Genomic DNA, 20,853 nt, shown 5'->3' on the forward strand with positions numbered 1-20,853 from the left:
ATGAGCTTATGTGGAAATAGAGAATGAGAGAAGCTTATGCGGAAACTCATTCTCTATTTCCGCATAAGCTCCTTCTCTTATGCATGAGCTTATGCGGAAATAGAGAATGAGAGAAGCTTATGCGGAAACTCATTCTATTTCCGCATAAGCTCCTTCTCTTATGCTCATCCATGGGCATGAGCTTATGCTTAAGTTTCTGCGTAAGCTTATGCTTATGCATGAGCTTATGCGGAAATAAAGAATGAGAGAAGCTTATGTGGATCTCATTCTCTATTTCCGCATAAGCTCATGCGGAAATAGAGAATGAGAGAAGCTTATGCGGATCTCATTCTTTATTTCTCTATTTCCGCACAAGCTTTCTCTTATGCATGAGCTTATGCTTAAGTTTCCGCATAAGCCTTTCCCCCTTATCATTCCCCCTCATCTCTTTCCCCCTTCTCTCATTCGCATAAGCTTTCCCCCTTCTCTCTATTTCCGCATAAGCTCATTCTCTATTTCCGCATAAGCTTATGGTTATCAAAGAATCATATTAAGCTTCCATTGCCTCTTGCCATTGACTCTTTTGTGCAGAAGAGATAGCTTCTGTATAAGTAGTAGGGTCTTCATGAGCAACCATTGCATGATCAATGATTTCAAAGTCATCAACACAATCATGAGTAGAACCATGTTCAAAATCAATAGGCAGATCAACATAAATATCAACATTATCATCAGAGGCCTATGTATGTGCAGGATTCAACACATTGCTCTACAAATGGAGTAGCAGTGATGCCATCAGATGAACGAGTAGTGATGACATCAGAAGTGGAATCATTATCAAATAGAAAAGGAAAGGCAGAAAGTAAGGACTCGGTGTCCTCTGCATCCTCGGTAGACCATGCCCCTCCCATTAACTACTCATTGAATATGGCATCACAATTGATTATCACCTTCTTATAAGAGGGATCATAGAATTTATAATCTTTAGAATTCGGAGTATATCCAATGAATATGACCTTTTTGCCAGGAAGATCTAGCTTTTTCCGTGTCTCTTTTGGTACATGAATATAAGCAATGCAACCAAAAGTTCAAAAATGTGATACAGAAGGAGTCTCCCCTGTCCAAGCTATGATTGGTATTTGATCAAAAGGTGCAGTTGTAGGTAGATGATTTTGCACAAAGATGGCTGTTAGAAGTGCTTCTGCCCAAAAGCTTCGAGATAATCTAGAACGGAGGAGCATACATCACATAGCATCAAGAGAAATGCGATTCTTATGCTCTCCATGAGCATTTTGTAGAGCATGAATATAAGCAATGCAACCAAAAGTTCAAAAATGTGATACAAAAGGAGTCTCTCCTGTCCAAGCTATGATTGGTATCTGATCAAAAGGTGCCGTTGTAGGTAGATGATTTTGCACAAAGATGGCTGTTAGAAGTGCTTCTGCCCAAAAGCTTCGAGATAATCTAGAACGAAGGAGCATACATCGCATAGCATCAAGAGAAGTGCGATTCTTACGCTCTCCATGAGCATTTTGTTGAGGAGAGTATGCAATAGTATATTCACGATGAATGGCACACTCAATTCCATAATCATTAAAAAGATTAGAAATATATTCTCCACTGTTGTCACTATGAAAGTTCTTGATCCGAAAACTAGTATGAAGTTCCGCAGCAGTTTTATATTGCTTGAATACTGATAAGGCCTCTGACTTATGTCGCAAGAGAAATGCAGTTGTATATCTTGACCAACCGTCAATGAAAGTGATGAAATACCTATAGAAAGACTTGGATGAAGGAAAAGGTCCACATATATCAGTGTGAACAAGGAAGGAAATGCATGAAAGGGTTTTTGATGATGCTTGCTAAAAGCACAATATTCATAGAGGCCCATGAGAGGATGAGCTAGGAGATTCATACCATCCAAAAGATCATGACAATTTATAGCAAGTAGCTTGGAAAAATTCAAATGAACAAAACGATGAAGCTATGGCTTGCAGTCCAAATCACCAGGGGCGGCAACCACATTAGCAATATCATCATTTAAGGAAAGTTGAAAGAGGTTACCATTCCGAGGAGCAACTACTATGGTATGTCCATCTTTTTCAATCCGACACTGCGTGTGGTCAAAGCCAATAAAGAGAACAAGATCAACAAGTCGTGCAATAGAGAGAAGATCTCTGAAGATTTGGAACATGGCGAATGCCTCACAAGACTCTGATTGAGGAAACAGTGCCAAGATATAAATCACCAACACCCATGACTTGGCAAGTAGTGTCATCAGCAAGATAAAACAATTTCTTGTGAGGTAGAGCATGATAATTATGTAACCATTGAGATTGATATGTCATATTACCAATAGCATTAGAATCAACAATAAAAGTAGAACCATCTCGAACATGAAGTATCCTTTTTGGAGAGACATTAGACATTAGAAGAGACATTAGAGACATTGAACATGAAGTATCCTTTTTGGAGAGACATTGAACATGAAGTATCCTTTTTGGAGAGACATTAGAAGAGACATGATTTGCCTCTTGATGCATATGGGCATCTTGTTGTTGAGCAGCATATGCTTGAGTACGTTCGCGATCATAATGCCTCTTGTAACACCAAAAGGATGGATGATAATTTTTGCCACAATATTTGCAAGGAGAATTATTGGATAAGCGGGGTTGCTTAGTGGTAACACCATGTTCCTCATCATATTGCTGAGCCCAACAATCATAGATAACATGACCATGCTTATCATAGTAAGAACAATGTTTCTAAGGATATTTGAGATGAGAAGAATCGCCACCTCTATACGGATGACCACCATATCCATATTTGGAGAAAGGACGCTTGCGAGCAACACAAGCTGTCTCTGAATCTGCATCATCCATTTTTATCATGACAGATTCATGAGGGTCTTTATGATGCTCATGTTGTTGAGCATACTCAATCAAAGAAATACATGTTTGATCAAATTCAATCTTGTTTTTGTTGGAAATACTGTGTCGAGAAGATAGGTCATCAATTGATTTCGTGGAACAGGTGTACCAGCAGCAGCAAGTTGATTGACAATATTCTTGAATGAGTCAATATGAGTTGTCATAGGAGCTCCAACTTTGTACGGAGTGCTCAAAAGATTAGGAAGATAAAGAATCTATGTGACAGATTTCTTCTCAAAAGTAGAAACGAGATATTCCCATATTGCATGAGAAGAAGGAAGGGTAAATACATCCAGCATAAGAGAATCATGTACAGCAGATCAAATATACCAACAAGCTACTTTATCACAAGAATGCCAATCAGTAGAGTCAGATCTCCATTGCTCAAAGAGAGGGCCTTGAGTCACAAGAGCATGATTCGGAGTTGTGTCAACAGGTTGGGATGGACAAACGAGATCACCAAGAAAAATATTTGAAAGATTATCACCTTCAAGTATCAATAACATCTTCACTTTCCAACAAGGAAAACCGTGTCCTTAAATAGAGGAACATATCATTGGCCAGAAGGAAAGCCGTTGACGATTATAGATGTTGCCATCATACTTCAAGAAAATATGTTTGTCAGAGCTCATGTCAATGATCGAGAATACAATGGTCGCTCTGAAAATATAGAACTCGAGATACCCCAAAAAAGGATAGAACGTGAGATGGGAGTATAGTAGAAATAGCATGCATGCCAAGAAAGCGCTTTCAGCTTGTTGATCGCGAAACCACAATATTTTTGGAGAAAAGCAGAACTTGTCGATCACAAAACAGAGGTATTTTTGGCAAAAAGCACTATGATCGTGCTAATCATGAAACATAGATATTTTTTGGCGAAAAGCAGTACAAGCGTGCCGATCACAAAACCAAGAAAAAAGTAGTCGTCACGAAAACTGACGTAACTTTTTGCTCCGAAGTCCGATTAGGGCATTTAAGTGCTCAGAATGAAGAGCACCATGAGAGCTACGATCCATTTTCCACTGATAACTTTCTCAAATTCACACTAGAAGACCTCCAAAAAACCACATCAAGTTAGACATGTCAAAAGCGATAAGAGAAAATAAGTGATGAGATACTGAAAGTGCTATGTAATCAAATCAAAAAGTAATCCTTCCTGTCTTTCTTCATTACAGTGAGCATACAATAGCAAAACCTTTGTAGCTTTGATACCATGTTGAGAGTGAAGAAGAAGAGATGATAGACACACCAAATAAACTCCCAAAGACTGATTCATATTGATCACTAGTTACATATATATAGGTCAGAGCTAGTTCAAGTTAGCGTGAGCTATATATAGCTCTAATATTACCTTGTACCTTCCCTGATCTCCTACATTGGTATGCCTACTCCCATAGCTAGAACATGAACTTTGAAGCGCCTTGCTCACGAGCTTGCTCCTGCATATCTCGTCATTGATTGGTCGCCCAACAACTCTCATCTGTTTCCTGAGCATGTATCCCTTTAGTTGGTTGACTAGTAGCTGTAATACAATACACCAGGATCACTCCCGTGTGGTTGGGAAGATTCCTTTAACGGTTCAACTTGCAAGCTCATGCATTTTGATCCCCTGTGCACGAGGTTGGCAGCTAGCTTCCTCCCTGTCTTATTTCCTGGAGCAACTATAGCTTGTAACAAGATTTATGCTGGTGATGTCTTGAAACATTTCCAAACGGGAGATGTTTGACATCCTAGTGTCAGACCTACTCAAGTGGTGTATTGTTGTGGGTTGGAGAGGCTTCTTTCTCAGCTGGCTGCCAACCTGAGCATTGGAAGACAAATTGAATTAGAGAGAGTGGAGGAGGACATTGGTGATAGGCAATTTCTTGCCTTATGCTTGCAAACAAAGTGTGTATCTGTGATTTGGACTGAAGGGGATGATTTGAAAGTCTCCTCTCTTGCATTAGAATTCTCCCTTTGTTGTGATTGTTAATTGCTGGTTTTGCATGTTATTTGAGTTCACATTCTGAGTTCTACTTTCTTGTGTGGCATTATTACACACTATTCACCAAATATCTTTCTAGGCTTAACCCTCGGGCTTTTTGAGTAGTTGTCATTCTTACCCTTGGTTCTTGCCACGAGTTCATCCCCTGCCCACATTTCATGACCCTGTTCATTCTTATAGGTTTCTTTCTCTTCACATCGGCATCTTTATTCTCTTCCTTGCACAATGCCATTCTAGTGTTTACAGACTCGAGTAGGAAATTACTCTTCCTTCTCTTATGATGGGCATGCCCAGGTGATGACCCCTTAGCCAAAGGGGCATGAGGGGACGACTGGGTAGTAAGTCCAGCCGTCCGTGTAGGAGAGGGAATTGGTGAGGTCCTCTGGGATAGCAGAGAGAAGAATCTTGTTGCCTCCTCATCAATCATATGTGCCACAAACTCGTCGAGACTCCCAACAAAGCCATGGGCTACTAGCAAAGGAGTTCCCCGAGGGGTAGTCACAATACTACCTCTGAGAGGAGTCTGGCCAGGGGTAGTCATAGGGGTAGGCCCCTGAGGTGTCACCTGAGGCGAATAAAAGTCCTCTGGAGAATAGACATCATGATGTCTCCTCCTACAAGGGTTTTCGTACTCGTCAGACGTGTGGCGTGATCCCATGTCTAACGTAGACACCAACACGAAAACAAAAAACAAAAAACAAGAGAATACATTGAGAAAGCATATGAGAATACATTGACAAAGCATAAGAGAATACATTGAGAAAGCATATGCTTATGCTTATGCATATGCATATGAGCATATGCTCATGCATAAGCATAAGCATAGGCATAGGCATATGCTTATGAAGAAAGAGAAAAAGAGAGGAGAAAAGAAGAGAAAGAAAGGAGAAGGAGAAGGGGAAGGACATGCATATGCTTATGAAAAGAAGAGAAAAAGAGAGGAAAAAAAAAGAAAAAGAAAGGAGAAGGAGAAGGACATGCATAGGCATAAGAGAAGGAGACATATGCTCATGCATAACCATATGCATAAGAGAAGGAAGAGGGGAAAAGAGCATAAGCATAAGAGATATGGAAAGAAAGCATATGCTTATGCTTATGCATGAGCATATGAGCATAAAAGAAAAAGAGAGAAAACTTAAGCATAGGCAAATACATATGCTTATGAAAAGAGATCAAAAGAGGGGAAAGAGGGGGAGAAAGAGAGAGGAAAAGAGGAAAAGAGGAGAAGGAGACATATGCTCATGCATAAGCATAAGCATAAGAGAAGGAAGAGGAAAAAAGGGCATAAGCATAAGAGAAAAGGAAAGAAAGGATATGCTTATGCTTATGCATGAGCATATGAGCATAAAAGAAAAAGAGAGAAAGCATAAGCTTGTGCTTATGCATGACCATATGAGCATATGCTCATGCATAAGCATAGGCAAATACATATGCTTATGAAAATAGATTGAGAGAGGGGAAAGAGAGGGGAAAAGAGGAAGAGAGATTGAAAGAGGAGAAAAAGAAGAGGGAAAAAGAGCATAAACATAAGAGAAGGAAGAGGGGAAAAGAGATTGAAAGAGGGGATGAAAGAGGAAAAAAGAGCATAAACATACACAAGGAAGAGGGGAAAAGAGATTGAAAGAGGGGAAAAAGAAGAGAAGGAAGGGAGAAAGAGGGGAAAAAGAGATTGAAAGAGGGGATAAAGAAGAGGAAAAGAGAAGAGAAGGAAAAAAGGAAGAGAGTGAAAGAAGAGGGAATAGGGAAAGAGAGGGGAAGAGAGGGTTCCTACTCCCATCACTGTAGCTAGCGCTTAAGGTGCTAGCTGCAGGCCAATGCAAATTAAAAAAATAAGAAAAGGAAAAAAGAGAAAGGACTTTCTGACCTGGAATAGTCCCACTCGGTGTTTTGTGGACTGGCCCTACAAAAGAGAGGAAACATACCATTTTTCAAATAACTAGTTAGAGGAAGGAGGAGTTTAGAGAAGCAACCTCTCAAAGGGATTGGATTGAGGAGACAAGCGTAAGCCTACAAACAAGGAGAAAGAGGAGGAAGAGAAATACCAAAAAGAGAAGAGGTGAGTCTTCTTCTCTAGATGATCTTCTCAAGGGCATTTCAGCTTGCTGTCCCACCTGCATATCAGCCACATTTGGCTCATCCTTTCCACCAATAGATGATCCATCATCTACCCTTGATTGTATACTTGTGGGAGTATTTGGTGGTACCATTTCTTACACATTTGGTGCATGGACAGCTTGTTGTCTATCAACATATGCAGGTGGATTCACATCCTGGAAAGTGATTCTCCTCATTTCAACATCTCATTTCAACATCCCTCATCGGTGCCTTATGCATCTTCTTCTCATTGAAGACTACATCATGGCTGCATATGATCTTCTTTGCTTCTGGATCCCAGAGACAATAGCCCATCTCTCTACTTTCCCCATAACCTAGAAAGATGCATTTCCTAGACTTAGGATCCTTTCAAAAGTCTTTTGGCACATGTGCATATGCCTCACACCCAAATATATGCAAATGAGAGTAAGAGGGCTTCTTGCTACTCCATGCCTCTTCAAGAATACCACCATCCAAACTCTTACTAGGTGATCTATTGACACTTCTTGTTTTTCTTTGGGGTGACTACCACTGGCGAAACCCATTCAGTATTGTGAACCGGAATAATAAACACAGCTTCTATAAGTTTCTGCAACTCTAAGTGCAAAGCATCAGTCTGTAGGGGCCCTAATCTCCAATACTTCTGAGCCACAACTTTGCATCAGGCTTCAGCTCTATCTTGTGCTCTATGGCAGTCACATGGTGAAGGTGGCAGTAGCTCGTTGCAAAAAGGTCAAGGAAATCTTTGAACATTTCTAGGAATTCCTCTTTCTCACTTGGAGTGAGGTCTGGGGAAAGCATAGATTCAAGCTATTGAGGACTAACGGTAACCTTTTCTATAGGTGGTAGGGTTGGAGACACCCCCATCATGTAAACTTCCTCCTCTGAGAACTCCTCCCCCCCGTCTGATCCTTCCATTGATTTAGACACTGAGGATGAGAGAGTATCACTATCTTGCTCCTCTTCTTCTTCTAGTTTCATGGCACCTGGTTGCACTGGGATCTTCTCCTTAGAAGCACCAAAAGACACGTGTCCTTTCTTCCAATAGTTGACTGCATCACTCTTTCTCAACCATGGTCTCCCGAGTATGGCTGGGTAACTCCTGCTTGTATCTTCGATGTCCACTACATAGACATTGACAGTGGTGGTCAACTCGTTGAGAGTGATGGGAAAATCCTCAATGACTCCCAGGGTGGCGAGTCATCGACCATTGTCTACCTTGATTCGAGTGGAGGAATGCCTTGTGCATTTCAAATTCAATTTCTTCATGATTCGGCGCACCATGATATTACATGCAGCTCCCCCATCAACACACACACACTTTTGACACGACAATTATCTATGATGACATCTACTGTATGTGGGTGCCGATCAATTTCTTCAGAGATAGAAGAGACCTCTCGTACCTTTCCCTTTTTCTTGCTCCTCCTTGTTGAGAGCCCTTACTGTAGCTCACATCTCACCTGAACGGCTGATGAGCAAGGTCCTGAATGACCGAATAGTTGAGGGAGCATGATGCTCAAAGACCGATGAGCAAGGTCCAGAACTACTGAATAGTCCTCTTGCCCACCCCGAGCCAATGGGAAAATCCGAGGGTGACCACTTACTCTTGCGAGATCTTTTAGTCTTCTCTATTGGTGGGTCTACCATCTCAGCATATGACCCAGTCCACGGTTTGGAGAAGGGTTCGAGGTGGTATGACTTCTTTTCCCGAGGTCAAGGATCTCTACATTAGAATCCTCAATGCTTGATTCACTTAGAAGATTCAACCTTGGAATATGGGACATTCCGTGCAATAATGACCCTTCTGGTGGCACTCATAGCACACAACAATCCACCTATTTTATATTACTTCTCCCATGGACTTTGGGCCATATCTCACTAAATGCAGGCATGGGACCACGTAGGTGGAGGGGTGGCACATGGAGGAGCCATGCCACCTTAACATTTTATAATATTACTACCATGGATTATGTACAACACACCTTATGGGTCCTCTTGCGTGGCAGGGTGGCACATGGTCATGCCCTGCCACCTCAACCCTAGGCCCTATGCAATCCATATTTTATTATACTATTGCCACACATACAAGCACGCACTCATATTTATGCCTTTTTACTTTGCTTAAATTTATCCATAACACCACACATATGCCCATGGTTAGCAATTCAAGGAAAAGAAATTGGCTCACGTCTTTGTTACTTGCCAGAGTTTTTTCTTGTCAAATTGCCTCCCTCGAGCAATTCACTAAAGACTTGAAGGACCTACATAGGTCGAAGAGGGTAGCAGCAAGTAGAGAATCCACAATAAATCTGATCACAATATGGTCAACATTCAAGAACTATGTAGAAGAAATGCATTTTTCTCTCGAATGCAAGCTAGTTTAAATATAACGATAGTTTTCCTTGAGTTAAAGATACAATTAAACAAATTATGCTAAATAATTTTTTCCTTGAGTTGAAGACATATAATTTGGCAATTTTTCCTCTAGTTAACGACATGATTTTTTAGGAGCATAGCAAAACGCTACTTTTAATTTTTGTTGCAAGGCATATTTACATAAGTTCTTTTATCGTGTGCTTTGTGCAATAGTTTATTGAAGTGTTTTCAAAAAACATTTATCGACACCTTTGTCAAAAAAGGAGTCATTATAACATTGATCTATGGTTGTGGTATTAGTATATGATGTGCTCATGACGACATGTAGTAGCTTGAGTTCTCTTCCCTTCTCTCTAGTGCTTACATGCATATGTCTAGGACCATGGCATGGTGATCTGCCTCCTCTGCCTTACTAATTCCTTTCTCCTTGTGGAAATCTAGGCTAAATGTTCCTTTTTTATTTATTGTATGATTTGTCTAGCTTGTCATGTTTGTTTACTTGTTTCGATATTCCTCAGCCCACCATTCTCAACATATTGCCAACTCATGGAGTAATATGCATCATGGCCTAGGGTAACATCCATGTTGTGGTTAACAGTTACAAAGATTTTTAAACACTACAATGGGGAAAAAAAATCTTTGTTCTTTTTCTAGATTATATCTATGTTCTACTCCCAACTATTATAACAACTACTTAGGGCTTATGACACTTGCATTCCTAGTGTTCTAGATGAAGTTGTATTACCTTGTTGTCCTTTATTAGATAGATGTAAGTAACACAAGCTCACCTTGGAGTAACTCTAGTAGAATATGATCATAAAATATTGAGTTTTTCGATATTTCATTTGTATCATTATTGTCAGTATACAAGTGTTACCTAGCCGGGCATACTCTCACACCTAAGTAACCTCATGAACATGACTTGAGAACTAGATGGATTTGGTCCATGTGAACTTACTTAATATTTGAATTGCACATTATTTATATGTAGGGAAGGCACTACATGTGTCCTATGAAGCCCATGGATTAATGGGTTATGCTAGCTAGCCCATGGACCTTGCAAGTATCCTATAAAATCTAAGGACATAAGGCAATGGGGGGAGTCTTATGGGTGAAACTATCTCAAAATAAAACCTCCTTTTGGGTGAAACTTTTTCACAATAAAACCTCCTTGGAGTATTCTATCTTCCAAAAAATCAACTTAGTCGTATTTCTCCCCCTATTTCAAAATAAAACCTTCTTTTGGGTGAAACTTTTTCACAATAAAACCTCCTTGGAGTATTCTATCTTCCAAAAAATCAACTTAGTCGTATTTCTCCCGCTATTTCAATTTGTATGTGCCTATTTTTAAGCTAATCTGGCAATGCATAGAAATATAACCATTTCATTTGATTCATGGAGCTCCTAGTTATGAATATGGGTGACCAAAATGTATGAAAACATCGTGATGGCTCTATTAAATTCTGAAAAGCTTTTAACAAGTTAACAAAACAGCAGTGCAAGAGTCTAGCATAGTCTTTGCAAAAATACATTTAGAAGAAAATATATATTGTTGTGTTATGATTTTACGGTGAAAGTTTAAAGACGATAATCAATTTGTGGTAAATCTATTGATGTAACAAACCGATAAACAAATGAGCCGCAATAGAGAATGCATCAAGGGGTTAGTAGCTATACCGTTAAGCCTCCTGCGTGTCTTCCATGCAGCTTGGCATCCAGCAAACTTTTTTTAGGAGCTCCCCAATTGCGACAGAGCCGGATCAACGTCGCTGAAAGCTCAAGCGAAGGGATCCCTGCGCTAGCTGTCTTCTAGAAACGTGATGCAGATCGTAATTAGATATATTTTGGCCGAGAAACTTATTAGGACGCTGGAAAATCGAAGTTCTTCGGACGGAGGAGCACGTCGAAAAGAGAGACCGGATGGATGTTCGTTTTCACACGACAAGCAAACATGTGTGCGAAAGTGTAACCATGGGGCAATCCAAATCAGTCGTGCTATCCAATCTGGCGCGCATGTTCGTATGATGTGCGCTCACAAGCCGCCATCGACCCCAGAATCGTGGCAGCGTCGGATGATGGTGTACACGATAAGAAAGAGAAATGGATAGATATAGTAGACGTTTTAGACTCCGGTCGTTAAACAACGGAAACGGTCTGGAGGTGACAATATTGAGGTGAGACGTTGTGTGTCCAGGACGCAGCTGCGGACATCGTGTTGAGGCCGAATTCTCAAACGCTGAGAAAAACAATGCCAAAAGCCGGTTGAGGTGCTTTAAGGAGCCCCAATGTGCCGAGGAATGCACGGTTTGGAACGGGAAGAGGATGGCGCACGACCCAATGAATTGAGACTCCAAAGCAGGCGGGAGTGATCAATTGTTGTTGAAAGCGAGAAGCGGCTGCAAGGCAATGCGTGGAAGACGAGGACGTAAGACCTACCTTCGGCACACGATGATCATCATGCAACAAGGCAGAGACAGTCGATGGCGAAGATGCGACGGAGAGAACCTTGCTTTTGAGCTGGAGAAGACGGCTCCGACGGAACAACACGCACGCGAGTCAGTGGTCGACGTGAGGAAATCCGTTTAGGAGCGCGAGCGCCACCAGCTGACGGCAGGCAGAAACTCCGTATATAAGCTTGCTGCGATGCAGGAGTGGGACATCAGCGCAGAAGAGCCTTGTTGATCTTGAGTGATATGCAGCCTAGTGAGCCTTATCGTCGATCAGGCTGATCTGCGTTACCTTCTCTTCTGTCTGCTTAACAGCTACTCCAATTCCGTGTGATTTCAACTTGCTGCTATCGATCGATCGGCAAATTTGGTAGAGAAGCTGTAATCAGGAGCAGCACTAGGCTGATCTGCGCTAGAATTCCGTCTGCTCATCGACAGGATGGCTGCGGGCACGAATTCTTCTGTGCTTCGTCCCGGCTTGCTGCTGCTGCTGCTGATATTGGCGGCCAATCTATCCTCCACATGCGCACAACATTTCACTTTGCTTAGGAACAATACCGGCATCGCCTCCATGCACTCAGCTATCACCCGCTTCAACACTGCCATCCTTCTCGACCGGACTGACATCGGATCCTCCCAAATCAGCCTCCCCAATGGCACCTGCCGCAACGACCCCCTCGATCAGGCCCTCAAGCACGACTGCACCGCTCACTCCGTCATGCTCACCCCCGGCACCGACCTTGCCTCTACCAGCGTGCGCCCGCTCATGATTCTCACCGATACTTGGTGCTCCTCCGGCCAGTTCCTGGCCAACGGCACGCTGCTCCAGCTGGGCGGAGACAACGACGGCCTCTACAAACTCCGAAGGCTCGATCCTTGCCCCTCCACCGGAACTTGCGACTGGGTCGAAGACCAAACGCAGTCTCTCAAAGACCCTCGCTGGTATTCCTCCAGCACCCTCTTACCCGACGGTAGGGTGATTACTGTGGGAGGACGAAGCGTGTTTACGTACGAGTTCATCCCCAAGACCGCCCCAGGCGAGGGTAGCTTCTTCTTGCAGCTCCTCCAGAACACTTCGGATTCTGGGAACGACAACCTTTACCCCTTCGTGCATCTTCTGCCCGACGGAAGCCTCTACATCTTTGCCAACCGAGACTCCATCCGTCTCGATTACACCCGCAACATTGTCTTGAGCACCTACCCGACCATTCCCGGGGAGCCGCGTAATTATCCCTCTGCAGGTAGCTCTGTGCTTCTGCCGCTCCTCTATCCCTTCAATTCGCCCGAGGTCCTGGTGTGCGGGGGAGCCCAGAAGGGCGCCTTCAACACACCCAACCTACAGCTCGGATGCTCGCAGACCTGCGGCAGAATGCCGCTATTCTCTGCCAATGCATCCTGGACCATGGAGACCACGCCACTACGTCGTTGCATGGGCGACATGCTCCTATTGCCTTCGCGTGACGTGCTCATCATCAACGGCGCACAGAATGGATCCCAAGGTTGGGGTGAGGCATCCAACCCCGCTCTCAACCCGCTCATCTATCGCCCCGGATTTGCGCCTGCCAATCGCTTCAGCCTTCAACCCGCCGGCCCCATCCCGCGCATGTATCACTCCACTGCAAACCTCCTTCCCGATGGTCGAGTTTTGCTCGCCGGTAGTAACTCGCACCAGTTCTATACCTTTACAGGGCCGTTTCCCACCGAGCTCCGTGTGGAGGCGTGGACGCCTCCCTATGGGGAGTCCATCTTCGATTCCAGACGCCCCACCATCGTGTCCGCTCCGTCCACCCTCACCTTCGGCCAAGTCTTCCAGGTTACTTTCTCCATCTCCACCAACCCGCAGTCCGTCGAGATGAACCTTATCTCTGCACCGTTCTCTACACACTCTTTTGCGCAAGGCCAACGATTACTACATCTCAAGGCTGTAGCGCGAACAAATGTAGGCCCCCATCTCTACACTGTCACGGTCACTGCACCACCCAATGGCAATGTAGCTCCTCCTTCCTACTACATGCTATTCCCAGTGCAATCGGGGATCCCAGGGCCATCAATTTGGATTCAACTCAGTTGAAAAGATTCTTGTGATCTGTGGCTGACTAATGGATGATAAATAAAGGGCTTGTAGCCTCATGTTGTATGGATGGATATAACTCAATAGCTTGTTGACACCAAGCTAGATGCTGGTCTATGCACTACATGAGCATTGCTCTCAAGATGTAATCTTTGTAACAACCTTCCGAACACCTTGACAAAGGATGGAGTTTGATAGAGAAGATGCGGTCTATATCCAGATCCATTTGATTTCTAGAAACCATGCATGGGGTCCACGAATTGTGTTGCATATAAGAAAAATGTTTAAAGCTTTAAAGCTTTTCTGAGCTCATCTCTTACCAATGGCTCTTAACAAAGCATCACCCTATGACATCTCACACGAAGTGAAGAGGCATACAATGCTTAATACCCCTTTGTAAAGGATTTTTTGTAAACTAATTGTAGTCAGTATAAGGTATCAAAATAGTGGAAGTCTAAAAGCCAATAGTAACCTCAGGCAAAAGATTGCAAGAGGATTTACGCCCGAGGCTTGCTTCACCTTCATCTCGTGAGGACCATCTCAAGCTTTTCCTCAATGGCCATTGCTATTCACTAGTATAGTGCACTATTTCTACACCGTCATGAGGCCAATTCCCAACAATCTTCACTCGAAGGCATGTATATCTCCCAAGATCAGGAAGTGAAAGTATGGTTTCAAATGCCATACAATCATATGCAGGCCATCCACTCTGATGTTCAACCAAGCTTTGACTTTCTTGTCTATGTTATCAAGATGAACTTCATCTATGCTCTATCAAAGTCATCATGCTACACCCAATAAGGATGAGGTTCATGTACTATTCTGCATGGTATCTCTCCTGTAATCAAGCATTGTGGGGCCATCAATGGATTTAACTCATTTAAACATTCTCGTGACCTCAATCATGACCTCTCATATGATAAATCAAAGATACCCTAAAGCAAAGGCCATGTACTCTTTTCTTGCAAATACTAGGGAAATTGTAACATAAGTAATGGCATAGGTGTCCTCACATGGATCCCCAATCGATTTGATTTAGGAATGTTGCACTTTAACATCATGTGTGTAGCACAATAGGATGATACTGTGAGAACATAAACAAAGCTCTAAACTATCACTGTGTAAGCAAAATATTGTGATAAGGGACCTATTAGCATACTAGAGAAAAATATTGTGAGACTTACCTCCTCACGGAATATCTCTTCGTCTGATCTTCTTCAACTAGTCCATTCAGACATATGTGGGACTCTCCCTCAATCAAGAAACCATCATATGTACTTCATTACATTTTACATAGGATTTCTCTCACTTCACTCATGTGTTCCTTCTTTGATACAAGTTGGATGCTCTTGAAGTCTTCAAGAAGTATCACAAGCTTGCTAAACGATAAAGAGGGAAACTCATAAAGGAGGCTTAATGGTGGAGAATTTGCATCTCACAATTTCCATAATTATTGCACTAGTCAATGTACATAGCGTGAATATATTGTTCCTTACTCTTCACACCAAAATCCAATTGCTAGACTTTCCAAAACCTTCTGGGTGGATGATGTGCTATCAGCAGTACATGTTCAGAATTTTCTCCCTACCTCTCCACCAACTGGAGGGATTTTAGTTGCAACTTGGACAGGTACTACTCCCTCTATGTCTCATCTACTGGTCTTTGGTTGCATGGCCTTTATTAACATTCCTTGGCTACCCAAATGGTGTAAAAGGGTACAAGTTTTATGGCCCACTATCCAAGAAGGAGATCATTAGTAGGGATGCCATTTTTTATGAGTATTCAATTGTTTTGCTCTTGTTCATATGCCAATTTCTCAAATGAACGCTGCACTATCTTAGAGAATTTTTGTTTCACTATGTATGATCCCAAGTATGAACCTGAGGTGACAAATGAAAAGGAAATTGATATCTTTGTTGATCTTCCTCTTGATTTTGAAAATTCAGCTGCACTTTCCATCGTTAAAGATCCCACGTCTTCGAGGAAGCTATGCTTTCTCCTTAAAGTGCCTAATATACATACAAAATTTGATTCTCTCATATCTAAAGGCACCTAGATACTCGAGGATCTTCCCTAGCGATGACAGCCTATCCAATGCAAGTGGGTGTATAAAATGAAGCTGAAAACTGATGGTACTTTTGACAAATATAAAGCATGGTTGGTTGCTAAAGGGTTCTCTCAAGTACCAAAAAATTGTTCGCATGAGCAACATTCATGTTCTATTGGCCTTGCCACATAGTTTGATTTGAAAATTCATCAGATGGATGTAAAAATTGCTTTTCTGAATGGTGACTTGCAAGAGGAAATCTACATGGTGCAGCCTCTAGGCTTAATCATTGTTGTTAATGGAAAAGAAAACTGTCTATTAGTTGCATTATGCACTTTATGGTTTGAAACCTGTATCTTGGGCCTAGTATCTCAAGATTTAACTCCTTTCTTCTGTCAAGGAGGTTCCACTCCTGCTCCTCAAATGCAAACATCTATTCGAAATGAGATTGGCAGATCTTTGTTATCAATTCTCTACATGTGGATGACACCATTTTGGTTTCCAATGATCTTTCTTTTCTCAACAGTTCTAAAGCCCTACTATCTTCTACCTTTGAGATGGTGCACAACAAGACAAAGCACCCATAGACGCGCGCACAGACGCGTTTCATGAACTAAATAAAAAACTTACGGGCGCGTCTATTTGCGCGTCTATTTGCACGTCTGGAGACCCGCGTCTAATTGCGCGTCTATATATCAGACTTACGCGCATATAGACGCGCAGTTAGACGCATAAATAGACGCGCTTATAAACGCTTTTATAGACGCACATATAGACACAAGTCGAACAGACAGACGCGAATATAAACGCGTTTTTAAACGCACTGATAGACGCGCTTTTTTTTTAATTTAAATTTTACAGAATACTGTGTATGTTGTGTATGCTATATAGTTACAAGAATCCCATATCCACATTCTGTAATTCAATTCTTACAGCCAACCGCATTTTAATTACAATTCCAAATAAAATATTACAACTCCAAAACGCAATAAAATTGAAAGCTCAAAAAGTGCTTGTATATACATATAACGAAGCTAAGCCATGTCATGTGGCTTCAAGTACAAAAAATAAGAGGAGTCTATATACAAGACGCACGAAGCCAAGCCAGTGGCTTTAAGTACAAAAAAGAGTAGCTAGCACTACTTCTACGACTAATCCTCGCTGCCTTCCACGCTCCCTTCTGCGCTCCCTTCTGCGCCTCCTTCCTCGTCTTCCTCGTCGTCTTGTGCATGGGCCTGTAAACAAGGGACAACATATATCAATGTATGAAAAATCAAATCTTTACTTATAATTTTGGCATTATTTAATTACTTTCAAATACCTGGGGGGCCGCTCCAGTAGCTCGGGTATACTGCTCCTCAGTAATCAAGCCGTCATCATAGAAGTGCCTCCATGTATCTCCTCTGCGATGGTGGCGGTGGTAGGCTGTCTCCACTGGAGTAGGGTATCTGCCCACGATCTCAAGCTGCATGACCACGACACACTTTGTGGAGGGATTAGTACAAAGAAACAACCAACCGCCTAATAAACTACATAAGCAATATAATTTGAGATCGATACTTACAAATTGGGCCTCCCATGATTCAACACCCCCTGCTCCAAAATGCGCGCTTCCATATTCCTCCATTTGGATCCTCCGTGCCTCCACGTGCTGCAGACTGGGGTCCTCCCTCGCTAACTTCATTGCCTTCTTCCACTCACGCTTGTGAGCGGTGTGGGGCGGGCCCCTTGGTGGTTGACCTGCCTCAAGCCTGGCAAGCTCCGCTAGTGCCTGCCTCTTAAGCGAAGATCTTTAATTGCTAAGTATCGTAATAATCTTTGACTTCCCCCATTTATCTGTGAACTGGCGATTGGGGGGGTTAGGATACCTAGAGCGAACAGTAGCGAGGGTCTCATCAGCCAACCTCTTTGGGTGGTCTTTATAGTGGATAAAGCAATCTCTGTAATTGTTAGCAATTACAGAGCGCATGAAGGCCATGATGTCCTTCCCCCGCGCATCCATCAAGATGCCTCCTGTCTGAGTGATGTCATAATAAATCGTACCATCACCCAGAGGCACGTCTAAATCATCTGAATCATCCTCCTCCTCACCACCACATGGCCTAAAGCACTGTGCCATGCATCCACCGCCGCTCTCGCTGCTACTACGCCTGCTACCCTGTCGTGTCGAGCTCGTACACTGGCTACTCGTAGCTGGGGATTGCACGGGACTACGCTGACCACTCATAGCTGGAGAACCGAGTCTTGACGGCTAGGGAGTACGTCGACGGCTCGCCGAGACAGAAGGACCTCCTGACGGCATGGGGGAAGGGGCATAAGACGGGATGGCAGAAGGGACATAAGACGGCATGGGGGAAGGGGCATAAGACGGTACGGGGGAAGGGGCATAAGAAGGGGCATAAGACGGCTGTGCTGACTCCGTTGGGGTGATCTCAGGCGGTGTGGGGTGGCTCGGAGTCTGTAGTGCCGACTCCTGGGGAGTGTTAAGAGTACCCGTCATATACCCGTATAACTCCGCAGGACTAGGAGGGTGCCCTAAAAGATTATATAAGTCCTTCCAAATAGATTCCCGGGGATCAGGTGAGCTAGAAGCGCTTCCTGGCCACATGTTGAACTGGAAAAAAGGAAAAAAATCTATTACTGATGAGCTGAGAAGAAAGGGGAAGAAAAAAGAGGCTTACTGTCAGAGCGCGTGTATAGACCCGTCTCATTTGCGTGTCTATAGACGCGTCTAACAGAGCATTTAACAGTGCGTCTAACAGTGCGTTTAACAGTGCGTCTAACAGTGCGTTTAACAGTGCGTCTAACAGTGCGTTTAAAAGTGCGTCTAACAGGGTGTTTGTGTGAGCGTCTATAGACGCATCTGTGTGTGTCTGCAACAAGCCAGACACGCGGTTAGACGCGCTTGTAGACGCGCTTTTAGATGCGCCCTCAGACGCGCCTATAGATGCGCTCCGACAGGCGGGATTTCTAAAAAGTTGAAAAGGACGTTGCGCCCGACACAAAAACGTGACGCTCATACCTAGATCCTGCGTTTCCTGGATACGAGAAAGTACAAAACTGGAGAGAGCAAACTTCCAAACAAGAACAACTTCAAAAGGACTTACTTGGATAAAGGTATGGAAGGTTCTTCTTTCTTTTCCAAACTTGCTTCTTCTCCTTGTTCGTCCTCCTCTCCTTTAAGCTTGGAAGTAAGTGTAGGTACGGTCCCTCTCTTGAGTGAAAGCTTGGAAGTGTGTATGGGAGGCTCTCTCTTAAGCTTCGAATCTATGGAACTGCTAATAAAGAAGGAAGGAAGCCGCTCGCGAAGTTTAAGTAATGTAAAGAAAAGCAAAGCGAGTGGCGCGCCGAAAAGCAGGTTTAAAAGCCGCATCTATAGTCGCATCTATAGACGCGTCTAAATACACATAGTAGACACGCGTTTAGACGTGCCGTTAGACGCGATGTTAGACGCGACTATAGACACGGCGATAGATGCAACACAGAGTTTAAATTAAGCATTTGAAGAAGAGCAAATTTGTTGGGTTGTTTGTTTGTAGGATGTCTCCATCTTCAACAAGTAGCTCCAGTGAGGATGAATCCCTCCGTATCCACCATCGCGAAATGTGGTTGGAGCAAAAAATCAAATGTCTGTGTGATCGATGTCGAGGAAACATGTATCGTGCACGCAGGATTACACTCAATCATATCTCAAAGTATGGAGAATGGGATGTGACCGTAAACAGGGTAAGGGTTTGTAAGTTAAGGTTGATTGAGATACCTATGGGTGTTCATATGTTTGAGTTATGATCCCGTTTTAATTTGATACAGGATGCAGTGCCACACCCGCACATGTTACCCTATGCCCGTTGTGAGGAGGCGAAGCGTCGGCGATATGAGGTGGGATCTTCAGGAGGGACCGTTACGGATGCATGGAGTGATGGTGATAGTAGCCCTCCGCCATTACCTCATGAAGCCGTGGAGGAGGAGGTGTTTGATGATATGGTGCGGGATTTATATGTCCATCAAGGGAGGGATAATAGCATGGAGCAAGATGATCTTTTTACTGCAGCATCGACTCCACTGTTTGAGGGGTGCACATTCTCTGTTCTACGTGCCTCCCTTGAGTTACTAAACTTGCAAACCATCTATGGATGGAGCAATGCAAGTTTGAATGCATTACTCAAGTAAGCTTTAAAGTTGATTTTGCAAACATGGTGAATTATGCTAGTGGGTCAATTACTCGAATGCTTTTCCTCATTTATGGTCTTCACGTGCAGGCTATTGTGTAAAATGCTTCCAAGGGAGAATAAATTACCGACCTCAAGAGATATGGCAAGGCAACATGTGACCTCTCTTGGAGGATTAGATTACAAGCGCATCCATGCATGTGTCAACGATTGCGTTTTGTTTCGTGGACTACATAAGGATGCAAGAGAGTGTCCTACTTGTGGAGAGGCAAGATATAGAGGAGATCTCAAAACCTTGGACGTGCCTCGTAAGGTATTGCGACATTTTCCCATAATCCCTCACATCCAACATATGTTCAAGTGCAAATCTATTGCAGAGCTCATGTCATGGCATTCCTCCCATCGATCAACCGATGGCAAGTGGAGAACTCCCGCGGACTCTCCTGCGTGGAAGCATATTGAAGACACATGGCCAAGCTTCAAGGAAGAACCTAGGAGCTTGAGACTTGGATTGGGTATGGATGGTTTGAACCCATTTGGTCTCAAAAGCACGTCTTACAGTGTATGGCCAGTGGTATTGGTGAATTACAATCTTCCACCCTCTATGGCTATTAAGAAAGGACATGTCATGCTGTCCCTTCTAATTCCAGGGAAACATAAAGTCAAAAACCCTGATGTTTATTTGGAGCCTTTGATTGATGAGCTAGAGATACTTTGGAGAGGTATCGAGGTGCATGATGTGAGCAGGCCTCC

General features: G+C 43.2%; 1 pseudogene; it reads left to right on the forward strand.

Moving 5' to 3' along the window:
* The first annotated feature begins 12,252 nt into the window (after nt 1-12,252).
* LOC147895217 (aldehyde oxidase GLOX pseudogene) lies at nt 12,253-13,884 on the forward strand (annotated as a pseudogene).
* The last annotated feature ends 6,969 nt before the right edge of the window (nt 13,885-20,853 follow it).

The sequence above is a fragment of the Dipteris shenzhenensis genome, chromosome 13 (assembly GCF_047967505.1).
Source record: "Dipteris shenzhenensis isolate YYH24624 ecotype China chromosome 13, Dip_SZ_1.0, whole genome shotgun sequence".
NCBI classification, from domain to species: domain Eukaryota; kingdom Viridiplantae; phylum Streptophyta; class Polypodiopsida; order Gleicheniales; family Dipteridaceae; genus Dipteris; species Dipteris shenzhenensis.